Source organism: Hyperolius riggenbachi, chromosome 5 (genome assembly GCF_040937935.1).
Source record: "Hyperolius riggenbachi isolate aHypRig1 chromosome 5, aHypRig1.pri, whole genome shotgun sequence".
In the NCBI taxonomy this organism is placed as follows: Eukaryota; Metazoa; Chordata; class Amphibia; order Anura; family Hyperoliidae; genus Hyperolius; species Hyperolius riggenbachi.
This window is the reverse complement of record NC_090650.1, coordinates 345,581,237-345,607,915: the sequence shown is the minus strand read 5'-3', so window position 1 is coordinate 345,607,915 and position 26,679 is coordinate 345,581,237. Positions and strand designations below refer to the sequence as shown.

The 26,679-nt window shown below is 45.9% G+C and overlaps 1 long non-coding RNA gene across 1 annotated transcript in view; it reads right to left on the bottom strand.

Annotated features, from left to right (window-relative positions):
- Positions 1–26,679, bottom strand: part of LOC137517754 (uncharacterized) — a 37,849-nt gene that overhangs the window by 6,225 nt on the left and 4,945 nt on the right. The window contains exons 2-3 of the long non-coding RNA XR_011020656.1: positions 17,855–17,963; positions 5,656–5,742 (exon numbers count right to left, since the gene is read on the bottom strand). This is a non-coding gene — a long non-coding RNA (uncharacterized lncRNA). The remainder of the gene's footprint in view (positions 1–5,655; positions 5,743–17,854; positions 17,964–26,679) is intronic.

Sequence of the window (26,679 nt, the reverse complement as noted above, 5' to 3'; positions counted from 1 at the left end):
GCTGTTCATATAAACATGATTACACCACTTGTCAACAAGTTTCATTGACAACACAAACTTCATCAGGACAAAATCATGGCAATATTATGGAAACATGTAAAAATCAGGACCTTTAAGATAAAAATAAATACAATCAGTGTATCCACCAATTGGTGTGTAGTATTTATTGATGCTTTCTCATTCCAAACATACAAAGTGAACAATGGGCCTGTGTAAAGATCACAGGGAATATACTGTATGTAAATTATAGACAAATAATTCCAGTTACAAAAAAACGTGATTGAAAAAGGAATGAAGGAAGCAACTAAAGAAGTGGCTAGAATCCTATTAAAAATAGTAAGATATGGATGATAGTAAGTAATAGTAAGACAGATGGATTGGTATATACCTGCTCATAAAGCCTTATGTGTTACTGGAATAAGCCTCTGCTCAGTTCAAGGGGTTTTTCAACTGAAGAGAGTGAAATATTCAGACTTCAGGAGGTTTCAAATCCAAACTCTACAGAAGTTATTGGGGAAAAATATGATGGTCTATTCTACTTCCTGAAAAGCAGTGTCAAAAGCCAAATGCTAGAAAAATTAAAAAAGGAAGCCCACTAATGAACTAACTGAAGCATGGATATTTAAAAAGGATATGCCTGTATAGAGGTGGGGTGGTAGTGGAGACTGTTAGAGGGATGCTATTCATGGCCACATTAATAATGGAACCTTTAAAGCAGGACGATCAGCCATACTATGCCAGGGAAAAAAACACATATATAAGTAGATAAATACTTGATCTACTTACATAACACATGTATTGTACTGTCCACGTTTTTATTTCAGTGAATGTTATATAGTAAATGACGAGAATTCTGTTCCTGGTGGGGGCCATGTCTTTTGCCCACAGTTAAAGAGAATCTGTATTGTTAAAATCGCACAAAAGTAAACATACCAGTGCGTTAGGGGACATCTCCTATTACCCTCTGTCACAATTTCGCCGCTCCTCGCCGCATTAAAAGTGGTTAAAAACAGTTTTAAAAAGTTTGTTTATAAACAAACAAAATGGCCACCAAAACAGGAAGTAGGTTGATGTACTGTATGTCCACACATAGAAAATACAACCATACACAAGCAGGCTGTATACAGCATTCCTTTTGAATCTCAAGAGATCATTTGTGTGTTTCTTTCTCCCTGCAGTTCTCATGCACGGAAGTTTCAGGCTGCTCTTTTTTCTCCTGCAAACACCTTTGCCCTTGTCTGTAATTCTTCAGTATGTGAAAGCCCAGCCAGCTCAGAGGACGATTTATCCAGCTTGTAAAAGATAAGAGAGAAGAGAGAAGATGCTCTAATCTAAATAATACACAGGCAGTGTGCATAGAGGGGCCTGGAAGGGGGAATTCATAGCAGAACCACAACACTGAAGAACTTGGCAGCCTTCCAGACACAGGCTGACAAGTCTGACAAGGGAAAGATACATTGATTTATTACAGAGACTGTGATAGCAGAAAGTGCTGCAGTAAGCCAGAACACCTTAGAATAGCTTTTGGAACTTGTAGGATGATAAAAAACAGGATGAAATTTTTGTTACGGAGTCTCTTTAAGGCTAACTTGTGATGTCATTTCTGCCCTTTACTTTTTTTCTTGTCTTCTCCAATCGCTGAGTCGCCTCAGCCTTGCTCGTAAACACAAGTGAGTAGGGAATTAGGTTTCAGATAAGCAGCTAGCAGGGAAACAAAGGGAAGAGGAGGAATAGATTATAGATAAAAAGAACCCCCAGCATGCAATTCTTTGGCACGACTACTAAAGGGCCAGTGCTCCGTAAGTATGTGATAACTCCGAATCATAACAGCAGAAAAAGTTTTGAATGCAGCATTAGCATCTTTATCACTTAATACACTCACTGTTGGAATGTGATTTTTATGGTGACGATACCGCTTTAAAAAGAAACTTGGAATGGGGACTTGTAACAGAGGGTGCAATGAGAATGAAATATAGTTATAACTAAACCCAATTTTGAGGTCAACCCCTAGAAGATAGAATAACCAATCATGCTTCAGATTTACCTCTTCTTTTCTCATTGAAATGTTTTGCTATTTAAGTACAACAAAAAAAAAAGACATTTTATGAAGAAAATATACCTTTCAAAACCAAATTTCATCATCATAAATTGTACCAGCAACAAAAGGTGTTATAAATAGAATAATTAGCTGAATACAATTTATGATGGGTTAAAACTAAGAAATCATGATTTTTTTTTAAAGTTTTTTTTTTTTGTGCTTTAAAAATGCATAGAAAATACTATAAACATAGCACCTCAGTCACGTTTGTTAGGAAAAAATGTTTACGTGTGTGTTCTATGGCCGGCAGTGAGCTGGGCGCAGGGCGAGCAAAATGACAGCTTTCCCTGCTGCAGCTTAAATACTATTCCCCCTTCGAGTTGTAGCAACTTGGAGGGAGATGTAAATTGGGGTCTGGCAATCGCCATACCCAAATTACTCTTGTGTGGAGCGCGCAGCATAACATTGCTGCTATGACGGCACCCAACTTTGCCGCTCGGCCCTGACCGTTGTGCACCAAAGTTACCTGCTTTGAAAAAATCTCCCAATAGTAAATATATAATTTTAATAGTAATTATGTATTGCTGAATCGATAGGGACATAACTAAGATGTCAAAACTGCTGTAGTTTAAAAGGTGAAAACAACGCCTAGATGTGAAGTAACCATGCAACCGCCATAAAGGATAAAAAACAGACAGTTCCAGCATCAGAATTAAAAGCAGGCAGTGCAGGAGATGTCACAGCTAACACAACATATATGCCTGTAATACCAACAAACCTGGAATAGGGTGCCTACATTCTTTTCACAGCACCAACAAAGTAGAAAATATTTCTAAATGTAGAACTCAGGCAGTGTGGAGTTCTGTGGTAGCTCATTAGCATTTTAGCGATTTTGTGTTGTGCACTTGGTGTAGGTGATGAAGAGATAACCCTTTTAGTCCAGATCTTACCTGTACATTTTTTTCTTCAGTTAAAGGACCGCTATAGGAAAATAAATAAATAAATTTAAAACACATACAAATAAGAAGTGCATTTCTTCCAGGGTAAAATAAGCCATAAATGACTTTTCTCCTATGTTTTTGTCACTTACAGTAACTAGTAAAAAGAGTACAGAACTAACAGATTTTGAACTAGTCCATCTCCTCATGTGAGAGTGTCAGTATTACGTTTATTGTGTATTGTTTACAAAAGCACTAATTGGAAAGGATCTATGCGAAGATGCCGGCCACCCCACCACCTGTTTACACATTATTTTGACAGTTGAACTGAGCACCTTACCTTTCAGGAAGTGCTTTTGAACATACAGAAAGCCATGAGAATCCCCTGTGAGGAGATGGTCTAGTCCAGGCATGGGCAAACTTGGACCTCCAACTATTAAGGAACTACAAATCCCACAATGCATTTGCCTTTATGAGTCATGACTGTGGCTGTCAGACCCCTGCAATGCATTGTGGGACTTGTAGTTCCTCAACAGCTGGAGGGCCAAGTTTGCCCATGCCTGGTCTAGTCCAAAACCTGTCAGATCTTTCAGATTTTTACTACCTACTGTAAGTGACGGCAACATGAGAGAAAAGTACTTTATGGCTCATTTTCCTCTGGAAGGAATGTACTTATTATTTGTATGTGTTTACATGTATTTTACATTTTATCATTTTTTCACAATAGAGGTCCTTTAACAGTAATTATGTTTCAAATTCAAAATTTGCTCCATTTTCAATATAATAACAGTCTTTCCGTAGCTACAACTCCAACATACTGCGTATCTTTTTGGATATTTCGTCATCATTTTCCTAAAAGTGACTCCCAACAGCATCGCAGGGCTGCCGACATGGCCAGAGCAACCCAGTGCAATGACTAAGCTAGCAATTATCTGAACGTTTCAGATTTGGTTTGGAAGACCAGAAGTGACATATTTCCTAATTTCCCCTTTGCTGTACATGTTGTGCTGCCAAATATAAATGGAGCTTCAGATGAGAGGACATAATCAGTTCCATTCCGTGTGGCCAGCAACACACTGTACTGCATTACGGCTATCTCTTGTAAGGGAGCTTACAGGGTGAAAACAATAGACACTAAATTCCAGAAGGAGGAAAAATAATAAGAATAAGGTTATGCTTCCATTTGCCCTGCCCATACAGCGTTACAGGAGAAAGATGAGCTCTCTATTTACTTGTGTTTATGCTGGAGTAATTATGCATCAATCATGTTCCAGGCGGAACACTCCTGGGTATGTTCATTTAGGAGCAGGCTCCGCATAATGCGTGTCTGGTTTACTCATTACGCTTTCCAGCTGATTGTACTTATACACTTACTGCTTAGTTAAGATACCAGATTAGTTCAGCATATAATTCAATTTGAATTTAAGAGGAACTCTTCTTAGCACTGGGGACCTGACTTATTAAAGGAAATCTGAACTAAGAGGTATCAGCAGGCTGCCGTATTTATTTCCTATTAAGCAATATCAGTCTTCTGCCTCTAATACTTTTAGCTATAGACCCTAAACAACATACAGATCAGATGTTTCTGACAGAAGTCCGACTTAATTTAGTCAGACTTCAGTTGCGAGCTGCATGCTTGTTTCTGTTGAGTAATTCTACTGCAGCACGATATACAATTATAACCTTATTGGAGGAGAGCAAAATTTGCTAAAACTTAACTTTTAATTCGTAAGCTAAAAATCCTGTAGTTGCTGACTAGATACAGTAGTGACTAAATGTACAGTGGCTAGGAGGTGGAGTCACCCAAATTTATCCTAATTTGGTATGTACTAATATAGCTCTTAATCTCCCACTGTTACTGTAAACTATACACTACTCCACACCAACTCTACATGTTTTACCCACTCAAATAGGGAGCTTCATCGGGGTACAAAAAGTGCCCAGTGCAAGAGTGCTTCAGTGTTAGGTGCAAATTGACATAAAAACATTTAAAATAGTATCACATATTAATAGCCTGTTGGTTCTGTTAGCAGGACCTGCTGACTCTGTCAGCAGGGTACATACCAAACTAGGATCAATTTGGGTGACCCCACCTACTACCCACTGTACATTTAGTCACTACATGTATATAGTCAGCAACAACAGCATTTTTTTACCTGTGAATTAAAAGTTTTAGCAATTTTTTGATGTCCTCCAATAAGGTTATAGAGTCATTGTGTATCAGTTTAATCAGGACTGCCGGGCAACTGGAATTGTCTATAAGGAAATAAATATTGCAGCCTCCATATCCCTCTCAGTTCAGGTACCATTTAGGGCCTCTCCAAGCATCTACTGGGCGGGGTTTGATTTCTTTACAAATATTGTCTGCTGCGATGTAAACGATTGCAGATTTTGCATGGAACATTGTATTGAAACATAGTGAGGCTTGCTAAAAGGTCAGTAATTTAGCAGTTTTGTGATTGCAGTCTCATAAAGGTGCCAAGGGAAATCTATCTTTTTAAATGCATCATCTGCTGTATATACATAGGCCCCTGAGACTGTTGCCTGCTGATAGTAACAACAGCCCCTGTGACCCCTCCCATCATGGCGAGCCTGTGAGCTGAGGGGACCCGGGAGCTGGGGCGCTGTTCCGTATGTAGTTAATACAGAGTGGCAGCAGAGCAAAGCATTATACATTACCTGCCGCCAGCCACTGTACAGGTCCTTCGTCATTTCCTCTTCACTTTGCAAGTCTCCTGCAGCCAGTGTAACAAGTGTGAATTCAGCCTAAAGTAACAAACTTATTCAAAAGTGAATCAGCACATATTTAAAATAAAGCAGATCTAAATTGTGATAACTGTAAAACAGCTCTGAAGAGTTATTAAAGACAGGAATTAAGCTTAGTGAATTGAGGCAAGTGTGCTCCCGGTATTCAACCTTTTTTTCTTATCAAAAGAGGAGTACGGAAGCAGCTTACATGTTTTGCACCAACATGGACATTAATCAGGGCAGTAGTGAGTGGTAGAGTCCGTTATCTACATCTGCTAATACTATGCATCATGAGGGCTGGTTAACCCATCAGGAGAGAGTAATGTTTACTATTAGCTCCTGGATATGCTGTTATAACTTTCTGTTATAATGAAAATACACAGAATCAGAAGATCAGAGGCACTGTATAGAGAGGGTTCTTAAAGGACCACCATCACGAAAAATTGTAACATCTAAAATACATGTAAACATGTACAAATAAGAAGTATGTTTCTGCCAGAGAAAAATGAGCCATAGATTATGTTTTTCTTATGTCCCTGTCACTTACAGTAGTTAGTAGAAATCTGACAGAACCGACAGGTTTTCGACTAGTCCATCTCTTTATGAGGAATTCTCAGCATGGCCTTTATACTTTGCACTATACAGTATACAAAGATACTGGCCAGCCGCTCATTCTCTGCACACTTCTTTGGCAATTAAATGGAGCAACTGCCATTCACTAAGTGCTTTTGAAAATAAAGAAAACCCTAAAAATCCCTCATAAGGAGATGGGCTAGTCCAAAACCTGTCGGTTCTGTGATATTTCTACTACTAGAATGCACACTGAACTTCATCTCTATGCCATTAAGCTATGCAGACAGCAAGGTAGATTTAATTATACTGATCTGAAACTATTCTTATACACGAGCAAGCTACTGAAATTATATAGAGAAAGGGTGGTAATTCAAGGCAAACTACCCATTCACACTAACTCTGAAGATCACCAAGATGATGATCACCAAGTTTTGGATGATGTGATCAATACAAACTTACAAATGACTTTTTTGATGGAAGGGATTTCAGCCAATCACATATTGTTATCTATTTAGCAGGGAAAAATACATCTCCTGAAGAAGTGAACGACATTTATTCTGATCTTCACGAAATGCGTCGAGAAAATTGAATTTCTGTCTCGGCAGAATACATTAATAATAGTATGCAATGTAAGCGGACACAAATTGTCCCTTCAAGTTTTCTGGTGAATTTCCTAAGGTTGACCAGAAATAAGGGACTTTATTCCACATCAAAGTTACCCATATTGGGAACAGTTTGCTATTGTTATTTGAACTGTAAAATTATATTTATGCGATGGCTATATCAGGGATGCTCGGATGTGCCTCATCCACGAATTCGGCAATCCGCGTGGTTGCAAAAAAAAATCCGCATTCGGCCCCGCCGCATGCGGATTTTCGTCTGCGTCCACGCAACCACGCAGATTTTCTGCCGTGAATGGCGTAATCACGCGTGGATTCCCGCCCGGAGGCGGATTTTCTTTTAATGTTAATAACAAAGCCCCCATACATGCTACAATCCCCCAAATTGCATGGATTATCGAGGTGATAAGGGGCAACATAACTTCACCATAAAAAATTCCCAAAATTTTTTTTTTTCTAGAGAAAATGGATTTTAAAGTGAAATCAACACTTTAAATGGGGCTATTAATTGGTAATAAGTGGTTTTAAAAAGGGATATACGCGTTAAGCAGTCAAAGAGGTGAAGGCGAATTCCAATGGCACTTGGCGGCGAAGGTACCGCTGGAGGAGGATGAGTGGCTGACGCCAAAAAGGCCCCAGAGAGGTTTTTGTATTTTATTTATTTATTTATTTTTTTGCAGCAATTAGCAATGACATCGCAGCAGAGTTGTCAGTGGACACGGGCAGTGTGAACGCAGAGTGCAGTGGTGGTAGCCACTGAGTCAGGAGAAGGACTATGCAGGCGGTCAGTTCAGCAGCACAGAAGGACCACGGCAACATACTGGTAGTAGTAGTAGCAGCACAGCTTCATAGTGCTGGCCAAAAAATTAAATGCACCCGGTGACCCGGGCAGTGTGAACGCAGACAGAGTACATTGGTGGAAGCGAGTGAGTCAGGAGGAGGAGGACAATGCCGGCGGTCAATTCAGCAGCACAGAAGGACCATGGCAACATACTGGTGGTAGTAGTAGCAGCACAGCGTCATAGTGCTGGCCAAAAAATTAAATGCACCCGGTGACCCGGGCAGTGTGAACGCAGAGTGCAGCAGCGGGAAGCGACTGAGTCAGGAGGAGGAGGACAATGCAGGCAGTCAGTTCAGCAGCAGCAGCAGCACAGAAGGACCATGCCAACATACTGGTGGTAGTAGTAGCAGCACAGCGTCATAGTGCTGGCCAAAAAATTAAATGCACCCGGTGACCCGGGCAGTGATAACGCAGACAGAGTACATTGGTGGTACCGTGGTAGCGACTGAGTCAGGAGGAGGAGGAGGAGGACAAAGCGGGCGTTCAGTTCAGCAGCAGCAGCAGCAGCACAGAAGGACCATGGCAACATACTGGTGGTAGTAGTAGCAGCACAGCGTCATAGTGCTGGCCAAAAAATTAAATGCACCCGGTGACCCGGGCAGTGATAACGCAGACAGAGTGCATTAGTGGTACCGTGGTAGCGACTGAGTCAGGAGGAGGAGGAGGACAAAGCGGGCGTTCAGTTCAGCAGCAGCAGCAGCACAGAAGGACCATGGCAACATACTGGTGGTAGTAGTAGCAGCACAGCGTCATAGTGCTGGCCAAAAAATTAAATGCACCCGGTGACCCGGGCAGTGATAACGCAGACAGAGTGCATTGGTGGTACCGTGGTAGCGACTGAGTCAGGAGGAGGAGGAGGACAAAGCGGGCGTTCAGTTCAGCAGCAGCAGCACAGAAGGACCATGGCAACATACTGGTGGTAGTAGTAGCAGCACAGCGTCATAGTGCTGGCCAAAAAATTAAATGCACCCGGTGACCCGGGCAGTGATAACGCAGACAGAGTGCATTGGTGGTACCGTGGTAGTGACTGAGTCAGGAGGAGGAGGAGGACAAAGCGGGCGTTCAGTTCAGCAGCAGCAGCACAGAAGGACCATGGCAACATACTGGTGGTAGTAGTAGCAGCACAGCATCATAGTGCTGGCCAAAAAATTAAATGCACCCGGTGACCCGGGCAGTGATAACGCAGACAGAGTGCATTGGTGGTACCGTGGTAGCGACTGAGTCAGGAGGAGGAGGAGGACAAAGCGGGCGTTCAGTTCAGCAGCAGCAGCAGCACAGAAGGACCATGGCAACATACTGGTGGTAGTAGTAGCAGCACAGCGTCATAGTGCTGGCCAAAAAATTAAATGCACCCGGTGACCCGGGCAGTGATAACGCAGACAGAGTGCATTGGTGGTACCGTGGTAGCGACTGAGTCAGGAGGAGGAGGAGGACAAAGCGGGCGTTCAAGTCAGCAGCAGCAGCACAGAAGGACCATGGCAACATACTGGTGGTAGTAGTAGCAGCACAGCGTCATAGTGCTGGCCAAAAAATTAAATGCACCCGGTGACCCGGGCAGTGATAACGCAGACAGAGTGCATTGGTGGTACCGTGGTAGTGACTGAGTCAGGAGGAGGAGGAGGACAAAGCGGGCGTTCAGTTCAGCAGCAGCAGCACAGAAGGACCATGGCAACATACTGGTGGTAGTAGTAGCAGCACAGCATCATAGTGCTGGCCAAAAAATTAAATGCACCCGGTGACCCGGGCAGTGATAACGCAGACAGAGTGCATTGGTGGTACCGTGGTAGCGACTGAGTCAGGAGGAGGAGGAGGACAAAGCGGGCGTTCAGTTCAGCAGCAGCAGCAGCACAGAAGGACCATGGCAACATACTGGTGGTAGTAGTAGCAGCACAGCGTCATAGTGCTGGCCAAAAAATTAAATGCACCCGGTGACCCGGGCAGTGATAATGCAGACAGAGTACATTGGTGGAAGCGACTGAGTCAGGAGGAGGAGGACAATGCGGGCGGTCAGTTCAGCAGCACAGAAGGACCATGGCAACATACTGGTGGTAGTAGTAGTAGTACAGCGTCATAGTGCTGGCCAAAAAATTAAATGCACCCAGTGACCCAGGCAGTGTGAACGCAAAGTGTAGTAGCGACTGAGTCAGGAGGACAAAGCGGGCGGTCAGTTCAGCAGCTCAGAAGGAGGACCATGGCAACTTACTGGTAGTAGTACCATAACACCAAAAAATTAACCAAGGTAGGCACTAGGCAGGTAGTAACTGTCTTTATAAAGGCAGGCATAGTTAACAACAGCACATGCAGCAGCCACTTCATGTCCCCCTGTGTCCGACAATAGGGGCCAGGAACTCACCTTCCACCCAAGCCTGGTTGATTTTCAGGAAGGTGAGTTTGTCCACAGAGGCGTGGGAGAGCCGAGAGCGCTTCTCTGTGACCACGCCACCGGCTGCACTAAAGCATCTCTCTGAGAGGACACTGGAAGGAGGGCAGGATAGGAGTTCCAGGGCGTACTGGGAAAGCTCGCTCCAGATGTCCAGTCTCTTGACCCAGTACTCCAAGGGGTCCACGGGGCTGTCGGGGTCATTGAGCCCACTGGATGACCCCATATAGTCAGACACCATGGTGGTCAGTCGTTGCTTGTGCTGGTTGGTGGTGGATGCTGTGGCGGGCACCTCTGTTCTGGGCTGCTGCACTGCATACAGGCTCTTGCTTAGGCTCTTCAGGTCTCCGGGGCGCCAGTTGCTGCTGCTGCTGCTGGTGCTGGTGGTTGTTGTTGTGCTACTAGTGGCAATGGCAGGCACCTCTTGCTGGCTTGGCAGAGAAGTTACAGTGGGGGTGGAAGGCTGGGGGAATGCTTCCAGTAGTCTGCGCACAAGGGCCTCCTTCAACTCCCTTGTGCGTTGCTCGGTGGTGGATGGCGTCATTAAGTCTCCCAGCTTCCCCTTCAGACGGGGATCAAGCATCAAGGTAATCCAGATGTCCTCCCTTGAACGCATCTGGATCACCCGGGGGTCCCTGCGAAGGCAGCGCAACATGTGCACAGCCATGGGAAACAAGTGGGCCCTGCCAGCAAGATCTTCCTCGTCCTCGCCATTGTCCCATAACGCATGCCTGTCCTCTTCCTGTGCCATGTCGTTGTCCTCCTCAAACCGCCATCCACGTACAACGCCTGCTGCACTCTGCTCCTCCTCCTCCTCCTCATTCAGGTTAGGGACCTCCAACTCTTCCACTACCTGCTGTGAGCCCTCCTCTGAGCTGGACTGTGCTGCCATCTGCTCCTGTTCTTCCAACTGCCTCAGGGCTTCATCCCCACGCTCAATTAAATTGTCCATTGCCTGCTCCAATAGACAAACCAAGGGCACCCACTGGCACACAGAGGCCCGCTCCTCACTGACCATCTTGGTTGCCTCCAGGAAGGGACTCAGCACCAGGCATACTTGCTGCATCAGTGTCCACTGAGTGGCAATAATCATGGGGACTTGCTGGTTACTGGGGACACTTGGGTCTAGCATGTAGGCCCTAAGAGCCAGCCTGTGCTGACACAGCCGCTCCAACATGGCCAGAGTCGAATTCCAGCAAACTGGCATGTCGATGATCATCCGGTGTTGTGGCCTTCCATACTGCTGCTGTAAGGTGGACAAGAGTGCAGAGGCAGTGGCTGACAGGCGGAAAAAGCGTACCACCGCCCGGGCATCCTGCAGCAGCTCGCTCATCCCCTGGTAGGTGCGCAAGAAGCGCTGCACCACAAGATTGAGCACGTGGGCCAAGCAGGGGATGTGCTGGAGGTTTCCCTGCTGCACTGCTGCCACCAGGTTGGCCCCGTTATCGGCTGCCACATACCCCACTTCCAGGCCTCTGGGGGTCAGCCACCTCCGCTCCTGCTTCCTGAGGGCGGCCAGGACGTTGGTGGCCGTAAGCCTCTCCTTCCCCAGGGTCACCAATTTTAAAAGGGCTTGGCAGTGCCGAGGCTTGGCGCTGCTGCTGCCGAGGCGGGCTTGCTTTCCGGGTGCTGAGGGAGTGTCGTGACAGGACCCTTCTGCATCCCCCCTGATCCCGCATGGTGGCACCACTAGCTGGGCTGATGCGCTCTTGTCCTCCCTCCCTTCCATCAGTGTCACCCAGTGGGCCGTAAAGGACAGGTAGCGACCTGTCCCAAATCTGCTACTCCACGAGTCCATGGTCACGTGGACCCGCTTGCCCACAGAGTAGTCCAGGGAACGGGCCACGTTTTCCACCGCAAACTTGTGGAGTGCTGGGATCGCGCTCCTGCTGAAATAGTGGCGACTGGGGACTTGCCACTCGGGGATGCCAAATTGGAGCAGCGTCCGCATGGCGCTCCCCTCCTGCACCAGGGAGTAGGGAAGCAGCTGTGATGCCATGGCCCGGGTCAGCAAGCCATTTAGTTTGCGGATCCGCCTGTGGCTTGGAGGCAGAGGCTTGGTCAGACCCTGAAAGGTGTCGCTCAGCAGGGTCTGACGACGCTGGGATGCAGGGGAGACAGAGGAGAGAGACGAACACTGGCTGCCAGCCTCAATGTCTGTGTCCTGAGTAGCCGAGGTGGAAGAGCGCTTGCATGCTACTACTGCTGCTGCTGTGGGGGATTCACAGCCCTGAGGGAGGGATGATGCTGCTGCGCTGGTGGGCCCTCTGCTCTCAGGAACCCCTGCCAGCAGTGCCTGCTTCCTCTTAAAGTCCGCATACTCGCGGCAGTGGCGGCTTCTCAGATGGCCCTGGAGGGATGAGGTACCCATCTTGCTCAGACTTTTCCCACGGCTCAATCTTTTGCTGCATAACCTGCACACCGCATACCTTTTGTCATCAGTACATTCCTCAAAGCAATCCCACACTGGTGACTTTAATTTAATGCGGCCCCCACTAGCAGAGGGTGCAGCGGAACAATGTGTGGTAGTAGTTGGGGTTGCATGGTGGTGGTGCCGGCTGAAGCAGTGTCCTGTCTACTTCCTCCATGCCCACTGCTGCCGATGCCCCTGCCCCTGCCTGACATATGGCGATATCCTTGCCTAGGCCGAGGTGACTCGTCATCCTGCTCTGCCTCTGACCATTCTTCCACGGACTCAGCAGGCTGCACATAGTTAGGGTCCACAACGTCGTCATCATCAGCAGCAGCATCATAATCCAGCTCTTCCTCTGACTCCCCCGCCTCCTCTTCTGTCCCTACATCCCCAGACACAGACCCCTCTTCTTCATCACCAGAACTCAACAACGCTTGTGATTGTGGCCCGATCTCAATCTCTGCCACATCAGTCCCCAGTAAGTCCTGAGCTTCTTGCATCAGCAGGTTCCCAGAAGCCGGACTGAGGGACAGAACGCTGTCATCCTGGGAGGGCTGCTGACCAGTGGGTGCTGGGGTGGATGTCACAACAAGCGTGGGACGTTGGCTGCTGCTGCTGCTTGGAGTGGTGCTCACAGTAGAGGTCTGGGAGGAAGTCATGATGTCCATGAGTACGTCAGGTTCCATTTGCTCAACCACCACACGGGGACCAGAAACTTTAAAATATTTGGACAATGGCGTCCGCTGACTCAGCCCAGGCTTTGCTGCCCCCCTTTCTTCTGCATCACGACCACGTACAGCTGGGCGTCCTCTCCCTGGACGTGGAGCAGTCCCAGAAGTGGCTGAGGCAATTGAACTCCCTTTCCTCTCACCCCGCGAAACCCTGCCAGACATGTTGCTAGTAATGAATCACTGGATGCAGTGGGCACAGTACAAGGTCACTGAAGGATGCACCAGGCACAGTACAACGGCACTGAAGGATGCAGTGGGCACAGTACAAGGTCACTGAAGGATGCAGTGGGCACAGCAGTGGGCACTGGATATACAACTAGGTCACTGAAGGATGCAGTGGGCACAGTACAAGGTCACTGAAGGATGCAGTGGGCACAGCAGTGGGCACTGGATATACAACTAGGTCACTGAAGGATGCAGTGGGCACAGTACAAGGTCACTGAAGGATGCAGTGGGCACAGTACAAGGTCACTGAAGGATGCAGTGGGCACAGCAGTGGGCACTGGATATACAACTAGGTCACTGAAGGATGCAGTGGGCACAGTACAAGGTCACTAAAGGATGCAGTGGGCACAGCAGTGGGCACTGGATATACAACTAGGTCACTGAAGGATGCAGTGGGCACAGTACAAGGTCACTGAAGGATGCAGTGGGCACAGTACAAGGTCACTGAAGGATGCAGTGGGCACTGGATATATAACTAGGTCACTGAAGGATGCAGTGGGCACAGTACAAGGTCACTGAAGGATGCAGTGGGCACAGCAGTGGGCACTGGATATACAACTAGGTCACTGAAGGATGCAGTGGGCACAGTACAAGGTCACTGAAGGATGCAGTGGGCACAGCATTGGGCACTTGATATACAACTAGGTCACTGAAGGATGCAGTGGGCACAGTACAAGGTCACTGAAGGATGCAGTGGTCACAGTACAAGGTCACTGAAGGACGCAGTGGGCACAGCAGTGGGCACTGGATATACAACTAGGCCACTGAAGGATGCAGTGGGCACAGTACAAGGTCACTGAAGGATGCAGTGGGCACAGTACAAGGTCACTGAAGGATGCAGTGGGCACAGCAGTGGGCACTGGATATACAACTAGGTCACTGAAGGATGCAGTGGGCACAGTACAAGGTCACTGAAGGATGCAGTGGGCACAGTACAAGGTCACTGAAGGATGCAGTGGGCACAGCAGTGGGCACTGGATATACAACTAGGTCACTGAAGGATGCAGTGGGCACAGTACAAGGTCACTGAAGGATGCAGTGGGCACAGCAGTGGGCACTGGATATACAACTAGGTCACTGAAGGATGCAGTGGGCACAGTACAAGGTCACTGAAGGATTCAGTGGGCACAGCAGTGGGCACTGGATATACAACTAGGTCACTGAAGGATGCAGTGGGCACAGTGCAAGGTCACTGAAGGATGCAGTGGGCACAGCAGTGGGCACTGGATATACAACTAGGTCACTGAAGGATGCAGTGGGCACAGTACAAGGTCACTGAAGGATGCAGTGGGCACAGCAGTGGGCACTGGATATACAACTAGGTCACTGAAGGATGCAGTGGGCACAGTACAAGGTCACTGAAGGATGCAGTAGTCACAGTACAAGGTCACTGAAGGATGCAGTGGGCACAGCAGTGGGCACTGGATATACAACTAGGTCACTGAAGGATGCAGTGGGCACAGTACAAGGTCACTGAAGGATGCAGTGGGCACAGTACAAGGTCACTGAAGGATGCAGTGGGCACAGCAGTGGGCACTGGATATACAACTAGGTCACTGAAGGATGCAGTGGGCACAGTACAAGGTCACTGAAGGATGCAGTGGGCACAGTACAAGGTCACTGAAGGATGCAGTGGGCACAGCAGTGGGCACTGGATATACAACTAGGTCACTGAAGGATGCAGTGGGCACAGTACAAGGTCACTGAAGGATGCAGTGGGCACAGTATAAGGTCACTGAAGGATGCAGTGGGCACAGCAGTGGGCACTGGATATACAACTAGGTCACTGAAGGATGCAGTGGGCACAGTACAAGGTCACTGAAGGATGCAGTGGGCACAGTACAAGGTCACTGAAGGATGCAGTGGGCACAGCAGTGGGCACTGGATATACAACTAGGTCACTGAAGGATGCAGTGGGCACAGTACAAGGTCACTGAAGGATGCAGTGGGCACAGTACAAGGTCACTGAAGGATGCAGTGGGCACAGCAGTGGGCACTGGATATACAACTAGGTCACTGAAGGATGCAGTGGGCACAGTACAAGGTCACTGAAGGATGCAGTGGGCACAGTACAAGGTCACTGAAGGATGCAGTGGGCACAGCAGTGGGCACTGGATATACAACTAGGTCACTGAAGGATGCAGTGGGCACAGTACAAGGTCACTGAAGGATGCAGTGGGCACAGTATAAGGTCACTAAAGGATGCAGTGGGCACAGCAGTGGGCACTGGATATACAACTAGGTCACTAAAGGATGCAGTGGGCACAGTACAAGGTCACTGCAGGATGCAGTGGGCACAGCAGTGGGCACTGGATATACAACTAGGTCACTGAAGGATGCAGTGGGCACAGTACAAGGTCACTGAAGGATGCAGTGGGCACAGTACAAGGTCACTGAAGGATGCAGTGGGCACAGTACAAGGTCACTGAAGGATGCAGTGGGCACAGCAGTGGGCACTGGATATACAACTAGGTCACTGAAGGATGCAGTGGGCACAGTACAAGGTCACTGAAGGATGCAGTGGGCACAGTACAAGGTCACTGAAGGATGCAGTGGGCACAGCAGTGGGCACTGGATATACAACTAGGTCACTGAAGGATACAGTGGGCACAGTACAAGGTCACTGAAGGATGCAGTGGGCACAGCAGTGGGCACTGGATATACAACTAGGTCACTGAAGGATGCAGTGGGCACAGTACAAGGTCACTGAAGGATGCAGTGGGCACAGCAGTGGGCACTGGATATACAACTAGGTCACTGAAGGATGCAGTGGGCACAGTACAAGGTCACTGAAGGATGCAGTGGGCACAGCAGTGGGCACTGGATATACAACTAGGTCACTGAAGGATGCAGTGGGCACACAAGGATGTCACACTGTGTAATGAGATGCTCATATGCCAGCGAGCGAGCAGTGGGCACTGGGCACGGCACAAGGTCACTGACAGAATGAATGAACAGCGCTGGCAGAGAGTGGCGGCACCGGCGGTGTGACTGGCTGCCTGCAAATAGTACAAGTGTATAACTGTCACTGGAATATGCAAGTGAACACTGCAGCTGCACTAACCTGCCTGCCTGCACTACACACAGATAATCCCCACTCCCACTACACTGACTACACTGCAGCACTGAACCTGCCTGCACTACACACAGTTAAATAATCACTAGACTCCCACACTCCCACTACACTACACTGACTACAACTAACTACAGCAATCACTCACTGACTAGCTAACTGTGTACAGTATAAGAGCAGTGTTAGCAAAAAAAAACGCTTTGTTTTTAACACAATAAATGCACTTGCTCAAACAACAATGGCCTGGAGATAATCCTCTCAGCACCACAGTCTAGCAAGGACAGAGCTTTTCCATCATGGCCACCGCTTTATATTCAGGAGGGGAGGGCATAGCTCCCCTCCTGTGATTGGTTGCTAGGGCCTGGCTGGGGCACTCTGATTGGCCTGCAATGTGTCACTTCCGCATAGTTTGACGCATTTCCGCAAACCACGACTTCAGCACCGGGTTTCACGAGCGTAAATGCGGATTTCTGTCCGCATTCACGCGAAGCCGAAGTAGATTTTCGTGGTTGAAAATCTATTCACGGCTTAGCGTGTCCGAGGCGGAATGCGTCAAAATGGTCGTGAATCCACGCGTAAGTGTGATCACGTCCTGGCGGTGAGCACCACTGGGCTATATGACTATGTTAGCTTTTTGATATGTAAAGAAATTCTTCTTTTTTTAATATTGTTGTAATAAAGTGATATTTTATTGATTATCGGATGATTTGACTCAATACTTACCTACTTCTGATCTGGACTTATCATATTGAGGTTGATTTCCCTAAAAATTGTTATCTATTTTTAAAAAGATTAGTATCTTAGATAGGATATGGAGATATCACACAAAAAAGAACACTACCTTTAACCCATGTGATCACTGGTGTTATTGGGAGTTTTTGGTTAAGATTTCTACTACCTACTGTAAGTGACAGGAACATGAGAAACGTAATTCATGGCTTTGGGAGAAATGTACTTCTTATTTGTATGTGTTTACATTTATTTTAAATTTTACGATTTTTGCGATAGTGGTCAGCAAAGCAAAGTGTGCACTCACCTACCCAAGACCTACCATTTTTTCTTTGCTGAAGTGGTTTATGAAGTACACTGCAGAAAATTGTGCATGGCGTTATAACTTTTGTTTTTACCCTATTTAATAAGCAGCCCATTACCTGTGTATTGATTTAATGTGAAATCCATTAGCGTGTCCCCATTATGTGTGCCCCCATTACACGAGCAGTGTTAGCTTTAAGTAGGTATCATCGGGAGGGGAGTAAAGTATAAAGTATAGTTACCGGAGCAAGACTGATGTATCCTCTTCAGCCACTGAGCTCCTCTCTCTTCACAGGCGCTTCAGTCATATGCCTGACTTTTGTATTACATGATCTACCGGTAATTAACTGGCTGAATAGAATAATCAAAACACAGAGTCGATAAGTAAAGGATGCTGAATTAATATGCAAATTACAACTATTCCTTTAGGGTCAGACTGAAGCTATCTATGCGTGTTCAATTAGTGTTGTCATTTTAGGAATGATCGCTGTACAATAAAAATGGAAATGTTTTATAAACTTTTCACCTGACAATAATGTCATAGAAAAATGTTTTAAATACACTCCCACGCACTCTTAATGCAAGTAGTAGTGAATAGGGAAATGCTGTGCTATGCCCGTGGCTGAGATTCTGCTTAGTGAATTCCTTTACAGCCACCACCAATGACGCATCATCCGTGTGTGTCGGGTTTCGTTTGTGTAGAAAATTTGTGTAGTCCAGTTTTTGGTGCAATTACCTTCACAAATTGTCCCCATTCCAAAACCAATCTAGCAAGCAAGGAAGAGACTTCAAACCCCCCTTCAGATTTAACCACTAGAAGACAACATGTTTAAACCACACTGGTGACCAGGCCATTTTTTATAATTCAGTACTTCACAACTTTAACAGTTTGTTGCTTGGTCATACAACTTAGCACCCAAATGAATTTTACCTCCTTTTCTTCTCACAAATAGACCTTTCGCTTGATGCTATTTAATTGCTGCTGCAATTCCTATTTTTATTTATAAAAAAAAAAAAAAGAGTAACATTTGTGCATTTTTTTATGGAGGAAGCACCAGGTATGTATATTTTTTTCCTAATCATCTCATGGTTCCTTTAAGCATATTTGTTTGATAATAGTGCACTTCAGCACTTGATTGATTTTACAGGTTTGGATTCTCTACATTGGCCTCACTTTACTAAGCAGTTAAGACTAGTCTACTGATGGTTTTTAGTCTACTAATTGTTTGGTGTAATGTTTTAGACCTGTTTCTAGACCTGGTCTAAAACATTCGGTAATTAGGTCTGTAAAGCAGGGGAAATGCTCAAAAGATGCAATTCACAAAGACAAAAAAAGGAGTCTGTGAGGTAGTTTAGACATAAGGATGGAACCTTTTGAATTAATTATGCAGGAGTTTAATTGTATGCAGAGGAGAGCTCATCAGAGTGGAAGATGTCAGTCATAGCTACTGGTTTGTGAATTGCATCTTTGGATCATTTCCCCTGCCTTACCGACCTAACTACCCAATGTTTTAGACCAGGTCTTAAAAACAGGTCTAAAATATTTGGTAATTATTAGTGAATTCCCTCTTGTTGCAACTGATTTACACCAAACCATCAGTAGACTAAAAACCATCAGTAGACTAGTCTAAACGTCTTAGTGAATTGAGGCCATTGTCTATTCAATCTTGATTAGATTTCAGCAGAAATCTAACTGCACAGCTTTATTACTGGTTGCTGTGGAGACGGACTGTGCAGGTAATCTGGAAGTGCCTCACATGGGTTGCCAGGAAGAAAGTGCAGTAAGGGAAGCTTGCGCCAGTGGCATAGCAATAGGGGGTGCAGAGGTTGCGACCACACAGGGTCCATGGGCCAGAGGGGCCCTCTCTCGACCGCAGTATTAGCCTCTTATTGGTCATGTGCTGGTAATAATTACTTCTGCAGATGCTAGCAGTAATCACTCATTAACAAACTGTTCCCCATCCCCTTCTTGCACCTCTGACACTGTAGTTGCCATTGGCAGGTTTTAGTGCGCTGTCACAATTGTTATGTATATAGTGTTTGGGGGGGCCCAATGTTAAACTTGCACTGGGGCCCAGAGCTCCTTAGCTACATCACTGGCTTGCACTCTACCAATTCAGAAGTGTACCTGCACCCTGAGGCTGCTGCCTCTCTCTCCCCTGCTTCGGCCTCCCTCTATTCATTGATGGCAACCTTTTTTTTTACAATTTTTTTATTGTGTGTTTGTCTTTTGCTTGCTCGGTTAGCGACAGATTTGGTTTAATACTGTCATAAAACTTGTCAGAATAACATATATATTTAAAAACTCAGCAAAGACTTCTAACATAGTAATATTTTTCACAGGTCTTGAAAGAATAATTGGTACTGGAGAAAAAGAGATGGATTGTTCTATACAGAACACATCTATAATAGATCTGCCTCTATGCATACATTTCCAATGCATTCCACATGTAAATAACTACTATCCTTCCACCCCCCCGCCCTACCACCACCACCACCTTTATCAACATACATAGATGCGTTAGTGAGCTGGGAATCAGGTGGCCCTCAAGCCTAACAATACTTCCCTAGAATGAATTGTCTCCAGGTCAGAAAGAAAAGCTTGTGAATCCATTGCAAGAGCCTGAAACTTGTGCGTGACACCTTCATCTTTCAAAGGAATCATTCAAACTGAAGTGATGAGTTCAAATAAGAGATCCGGCAAGAATATATCACTACAGGCAAACACCATAATACAAATATCCCCAGTCCAAGCAGCCCTTAAAGATAATGAAGGCAGATGAGAAGGAAATACATTCAGCCTCATTACATTGTGAAATGCACATTCGTTTAAACTTTAAAGGAATGTTTTAGTTACCTCTGGTGTGATTCCTTGAGAGGCATTTTTATACAATCTAGATATACTGGGTGAGACAGGAGCAACTAATAAAAATAATAATGAAGCTCAGTGCACTCATACGAGTAATGTTGCCCGGCAAGGATCAGGAATCTATTCCTCAGGTGATTGTTCAGGGCTGATGCTGTACAGACACGTTGCTAGCCTCCAGGTTAGAGATGCATTCTGTTGCTATGGAGGGGGGAGGAGGGATGACGAATGTCACACGAAGGAGTGGGAGGAATAAGGAGTGAGGGTAGCGTTTGGCTGAGATGATCTTCTCCGATGCATGGGGGTGAGTTGTAGTGGTACACACACAAGAGTCTTGACAGAAGCAGTCTTTACTGCACACCCTCTCAGCTGAATTTAGTCTAATGTGTGTATAATATGCAGGTATGTATAATAGAGGCACCAGTTAGAACAAAATGATTAAAAATCGTCTAAAAGGGGGAAGTTGGTGGACTCACCTCCCTCGATGAAAGAAAAAACACGGACGTTACTAAGATTCAAAGTAAAATTTATTTACAGACTCCAAGGATGCAACGCGTTTCATGGGTCACTACCCCGCTTCATCAGGCAATAGTTTGTAGAATACAAAGTCGGGTCAATAAAGTGGCCAAGCGCCTCTGTCTACTGTCTAGTCCACCCTGGGTGGAAGGGTGTATCCCCGTTTTCCTGTCTACAGAGAGCGACATCTTAAACCTGAGTGGGGTCAGGTCATAATTCTCCCCATCTGCCTATCCAGTGGTTGCCTACCCTTGTTTGTGAGTATAACCATTGCATTGTGTATAATATCCCCATTTTATTGAAATACTACTCTATATTGGGCTCTCGGTCTCTTTTGTCTTTCCTTTAAGCTAATGTGTGTATAAAGCTTAATTGTGCTTAATGTGTGTATGACGCTTATTTTATTTTTTCTTATCATGAAATTGAGCTCCAGGAGTATCAGTGTGGCATCTCCTAACACGTTTCTAAAGACTGTAAGTGTACTCTAGTATAAAAACACATACTTACCTAAGAAAAGGGAAGCCTCTGGATCCAGTCCCCCGATGAGGAATGCACAAAGCTCTTAACACCCCCCCCCCCCCCGAAGAATTCTGACATGGGCTTGTCATAATAAACATCTTGTTCAGCAAGAAGCTATCTTGCTCTATCATTTTCCCTAACCAGCTGATACTGTTTCCTTATCCCAACAGATGTAAGATGACTGCATCTAAACCTACTGGACATTAAAGCCTAAACCACCTCTTATCTGCGCTAAATCCCAACACTGTTCTTCCTCTCTGTAAATTTAAAGCTACATACTCACCACCCAACAGGTCCAGCGACGCCCCCTTAATGACAGTCATTAAGCGGCCCCTCTTCCTACTCACAATGTCAAGTGGCTACATGACAGACGTGAATGGGAAGTAAGCGCTCGCAATACTTTGCATGGAATCGCCAGGGATCTTAAAGAGACTCTGTAACATCAAAAACATCCCCTGGGGGGTACTCACCTTGGGTGGGGGAAGCCTCGGGATCCTAATGAGGCTTCCCACGCCATCCTCTGTTCCACAGGGGTCTCGCTGCAGCCCTCCGAACAGCCGGCGACAGACCCGACTGTCAATTCAATATTTACCTTTGCTGGCTCCAGCAGGGGCGCTGTGGCTGCTTTCGGCTCCGAAGTAGACAAAAATACCCGATCTCAGTCGGGTCCGCTCTACTGCGCAGGCGCCGGAAACTTGCGCCTGCGCAGTAGAGCAGACCCGACGGCGGTCGGGTATTTCCTCCTACTTCGGAGCCGACAGCCGTCAGAGCGCCTGCGCAGGAGCCGGGAAGGTAAATAATGACGTCATCTTGTACGGAGGGCTGCAGCGAGACCCCTGAGGGACGGAGGACGGCGTGGGAAGCCTCATTAGGATCCTGAGGCTTCCCCCACCCGAGGTGAGTACCCCCCAGGGGATGTTTTGACGTTACAGATTCTCTTTAAAGGTCCGATCTGCCGTGTCCGATGCTTAACAATGCGCTATCTCCACGGAAGGCAACATTGATTAACATGCTTATGTTAAACAATATTGCTGACGTGGGGTAACATCGCCGCAACTATCTCTCAGTGGGTATAAGGCTTAAGTGTGTCACCTCTGTGACTCATTGATGTCCCTCTGTCTTTGCTTCCCAGCAGTGGGCTTGTAAACATTGCTGCTACTTCCCTTAAAAGCAAATTCAGAAGAACCTTCATCAAACCTTGGGTTATTTACTATTTCTATTAGCTTGAACAAGTTGTGATGTAAGTTTTGTGTTGTATTTCCCAGTCTTGTCTGTGATACATTATTCAGCAATTCTAATGCACACAAGTGTCTATCCCCATTGCTGGAGTCATCCTCCAATTCCAGCATCATTCCCTTTGTCTCCAGGCTACGGGGACAGATTCTCAACTACTGCATCTATCTTCTGTATTCAGTCCCCACATTCTCTGCTAAGCACTCAGGCTTTATTCTCTATAAAGCAGCCCTGTGCTGAGAGATTTGCAGTTTCCATGGAGTCTCCAGCTAACTACAGCAATGAGGTGATAATGGACTGCAGGAAACAAATTGGCATTCTCTACGACCTACTAGAAAGTTGTGAAATTTGGCTTTTCAGCCGCCTCTAATGATGTTATATGTCACTTAGTGAATCAGTACATTGAAACACTGGATTAAAACAGTGAGATGTCTTAAAAGAACCACATATTAAAGGCTATGTCCATTTATAAAAATAAATAGTAGGGTAAGGAACACGCGGTTTTAAGCTCAGCTCCTGATGTTTTGGAGGAATCCTGCGGCCACATACCTTGACAGTGTGACAGAGGTGCCTGGCTCTTCTACTGACCACATATGCTATTGCTCCGTTGTTATTGCCTGGTGAAGCGGGATCAAACCTGTGAAACGCGTTGCATATTTGGAGTTCATAAATAAAATATATTGACTGTCTTTATTACAGTCGTTGTGTGTCTACTTAGAGGAGGTAAGTCCACCACTACCTCCTCTATTTACCAAGAATTTGGTTTTTAAGCTCATTTAGCTTCCTTTTATCCTTTTGGCACCTTGCTTTGATAGCTGTTTTATCTCCTACTACCCTCATAGTTAGGGAATCAGGCTGGTACTGGCCGAGCGCAAAAAAACGTTTACATGCCCACCGCAGGGCATTCCAAATAACCACTGTGGAATCCCGACTGGATCACCATCCAAGACCGTGAGGATATCCATGCAATCCAGGTCCCCGGAATAAGAGGGACACAAGCGTGACAGCTGGCAAACCTATATAGGTTTCTCCAGCCTCGACAACCAGGTGAGACCTTTCCTATAGGGTCTAGAGCCCTCACCTACTAGTATCACAGTGTGCGCTTTTTCTCCTTTCTGTCTCCATATACATATAAAAGTGCATTTATCCCAGAGTAATATAGCCTTTCTATTGAGCACTTTGTAAAGAGAAAAGGAAATACTGAGTATTCCCCCTGAGGAGTGAGGAGATGAAGTAGCCCAAACCAAAACCTCTCAGATCTATCAGATTTTATTGCCTACTGTAAGCGACAGCAACATAGGAGAAAAGTCATTAATATTGCCTTTTATTTTGGGAGAAATGTACTTCTTATAAGCATGAGGACACATGTATTTTTAAGTTTTTAATGCTTTAATATCTAATCCTAACTTTAACCCTTTTCCTGACAAAACACTCTTCCTAATGCTTAACCCTAACTGAGAAGCCTAACCTCTGGCTAGCCTATCCCCTAACAATAGTCCTCCTAAAGAAGAAGTGCATAACCATGACAAATACTCATATTACCGTAATTGTCTTTACCCCTAGCACCGAGCATGTTTATGGTGGCCTTGATGCATCACTGAGAGATTCAGGGTGCTGGATCATCTCATAAAAATGCATTGTTCTCCTCCTTACCCTGTTTAAAGCCTCTTTGTCATGTGCCTCGCTGTTGCCACTCCTCTCCCCTTCCAGTGACAGAATGGATTGCTAACCTGTAGGCTAGTGATGTGTTTGTACAGCACTTGGCCCTGAACTGTTGCCCAGGGAATTAAGTCGCTAACCCTGCTGGCTACAGTAATTGTTCATGTGTTTTTACCTTAAAGAGAACCTGTACTGAGTAAAATTATTTAAAATAAACACATGAGGTAACTTCAAATGAACATTACATAGTTACCTTGCCATCAATTCCTCTCAGAAACTCACCATTTTCTGCTGACAGTGATTCCTTCCAGTTCTGACAACATTTTGTCAGAACTGAAATATATCAGTTGCTGTCGGTTATATATCAGTTGCTGTCAGTTACAGCTGAGAGGAGAACTGATGTGTCCATGTTTCCCCTATGGCACAAGTGGGTGATATTACAGTTTAACTGTGTGCTGACCAGAAAGCTGTTATGGTGTAATGGCCATTTTCAAAATGGAGGACGGAGAAATCCATTGATCACAGTGGACAAACAGGATGCAGGAGAGGAAAAAGAGATTGAGGAGTAGACTACACAGGAGGTAAGTATGACTTGTGTATGCTTATTTTACTTTTAATTTTCAGTTCAGGTTTTCTTTAAGTACCAGCGGCCAGTTGCACCTAAATAAGGATCTCCTGTCAAAGATTTGCTTGTGGCGGATAAACTCCTACAAGTATCAGCATTGGCTGCATAATAGCCAAGTATCATCACTCAAATGTGCTGGATAAAGTACCCCTTATCACGGTCGCTTATGTGCTCAGTCCAGACAGCTGGCACAAATGAGTGTCATTGCGCATTTTTATGAAGTAAGGTGCTTAGCGGCTTACATGTGTTCGTTCAGCAAACACATCTTTACATCTTGGGCTGAAAGGGTTACTGACTTCTACCCTGTCCAACTGCTGGCTTTGTTGCCGGCTTTGAATCCTATATCCTTTGTTGCTGAATCCTGAATTCCTGTTCCTGCTCAGGTGCTGTTAGATGATCTGTCCAGACGATCTTCCAGCCTTCAAACTGGTCTGCCATCTGCTTGTCATTCCACCAGCAACTGGACTACAGATCAAGCCCTCCTTCCCTTCACTGTCAAATGCTCTCTGGTCCAAATCCAGGAATGACAGGCAGCGTACTACAAGAGACTTAGGTACGAGGTCTTCTGGAACCTGATACCCATGTATACAAATGAACACTGGGAGATATTTTGGGGGGCACTGCAAAACTGGGTCAAAATACAAGGGTACTGGAAATCTGGGACACTTTTTAGGGAGCAAATCATGGGAAGCCAAGTCTCAGGACTCCCAATAGTGTCTCTCTACTTTCTTGCATAGCCTTTAGTGTTCTTAAAGGATTCATCAGGCAAAATGACTTTGCTAAAACACGCATGTCTGCGTGTAACTGACCTTTTTGTACGGTGGATCGCGGCCTCTGTTCCCCTTTCAAAAGTATCCTTTAGCTGCCATACGCTCCAGTCAGGGGCCTGACCTAGAGGTCAGGCTCCCCAGCGACCCGGAACATCTTGGGAACGCAGGCGCAGTGCTGCTATCCTATCTGCAGGATGCGATCCTGCACAGAACATACTGGGGAACGGCGGCAAGTAGGCCATTTATAGACACATACGTTTGCCTGATAACTCCTTTAATGTTCCCCATAAATGTGTCCCAGAATCCATCCAGTGTAGTATTTGGTCTTAGTACCCCGTATGCATATGTATGCCACCGGTGAGCTGAATAATGGCAACTCGTAGGGAGTATGGTAGTGGCTGAATGGAGTAATGTTTAAGGGCTCTGCCTCTGACACAGGAGACCAGGGTTCGAATCTCGGCTCTGCCTGTTCTGTAAGCCAGCACCTATTCAGGGAGACCTTGGGCAAGTCTCCCTAACACTGCTACTGCCTATAGAGCGCATCCTAGTGGCTGCAGCTCTGACGCTTTAAGTCCGCCAGGAGAAAAGCGCGATATAAGTGTTCTGTGTTTGTATAACATTACTGCTATGGCGGCGGCTAGTTTGGGTGCTTCACTCTTAGCGCTATGCGCCAAAACCATCTGCTTCGTCACTACCTTCCAAAGAAATCCACTGTGTCTTCGTTTTTTAATGTTTCCCAAAACATTTCCTAGATTATACACACTTATAAAGTTTTGGTTGCTAGACCGGAACATGTACATTTTATGAAGTCGGGAGTCAATGAAAAGTAAGAGTGCATTTGATTAGCCCAATACCGGCTGCATACAGTTCACATTAAAT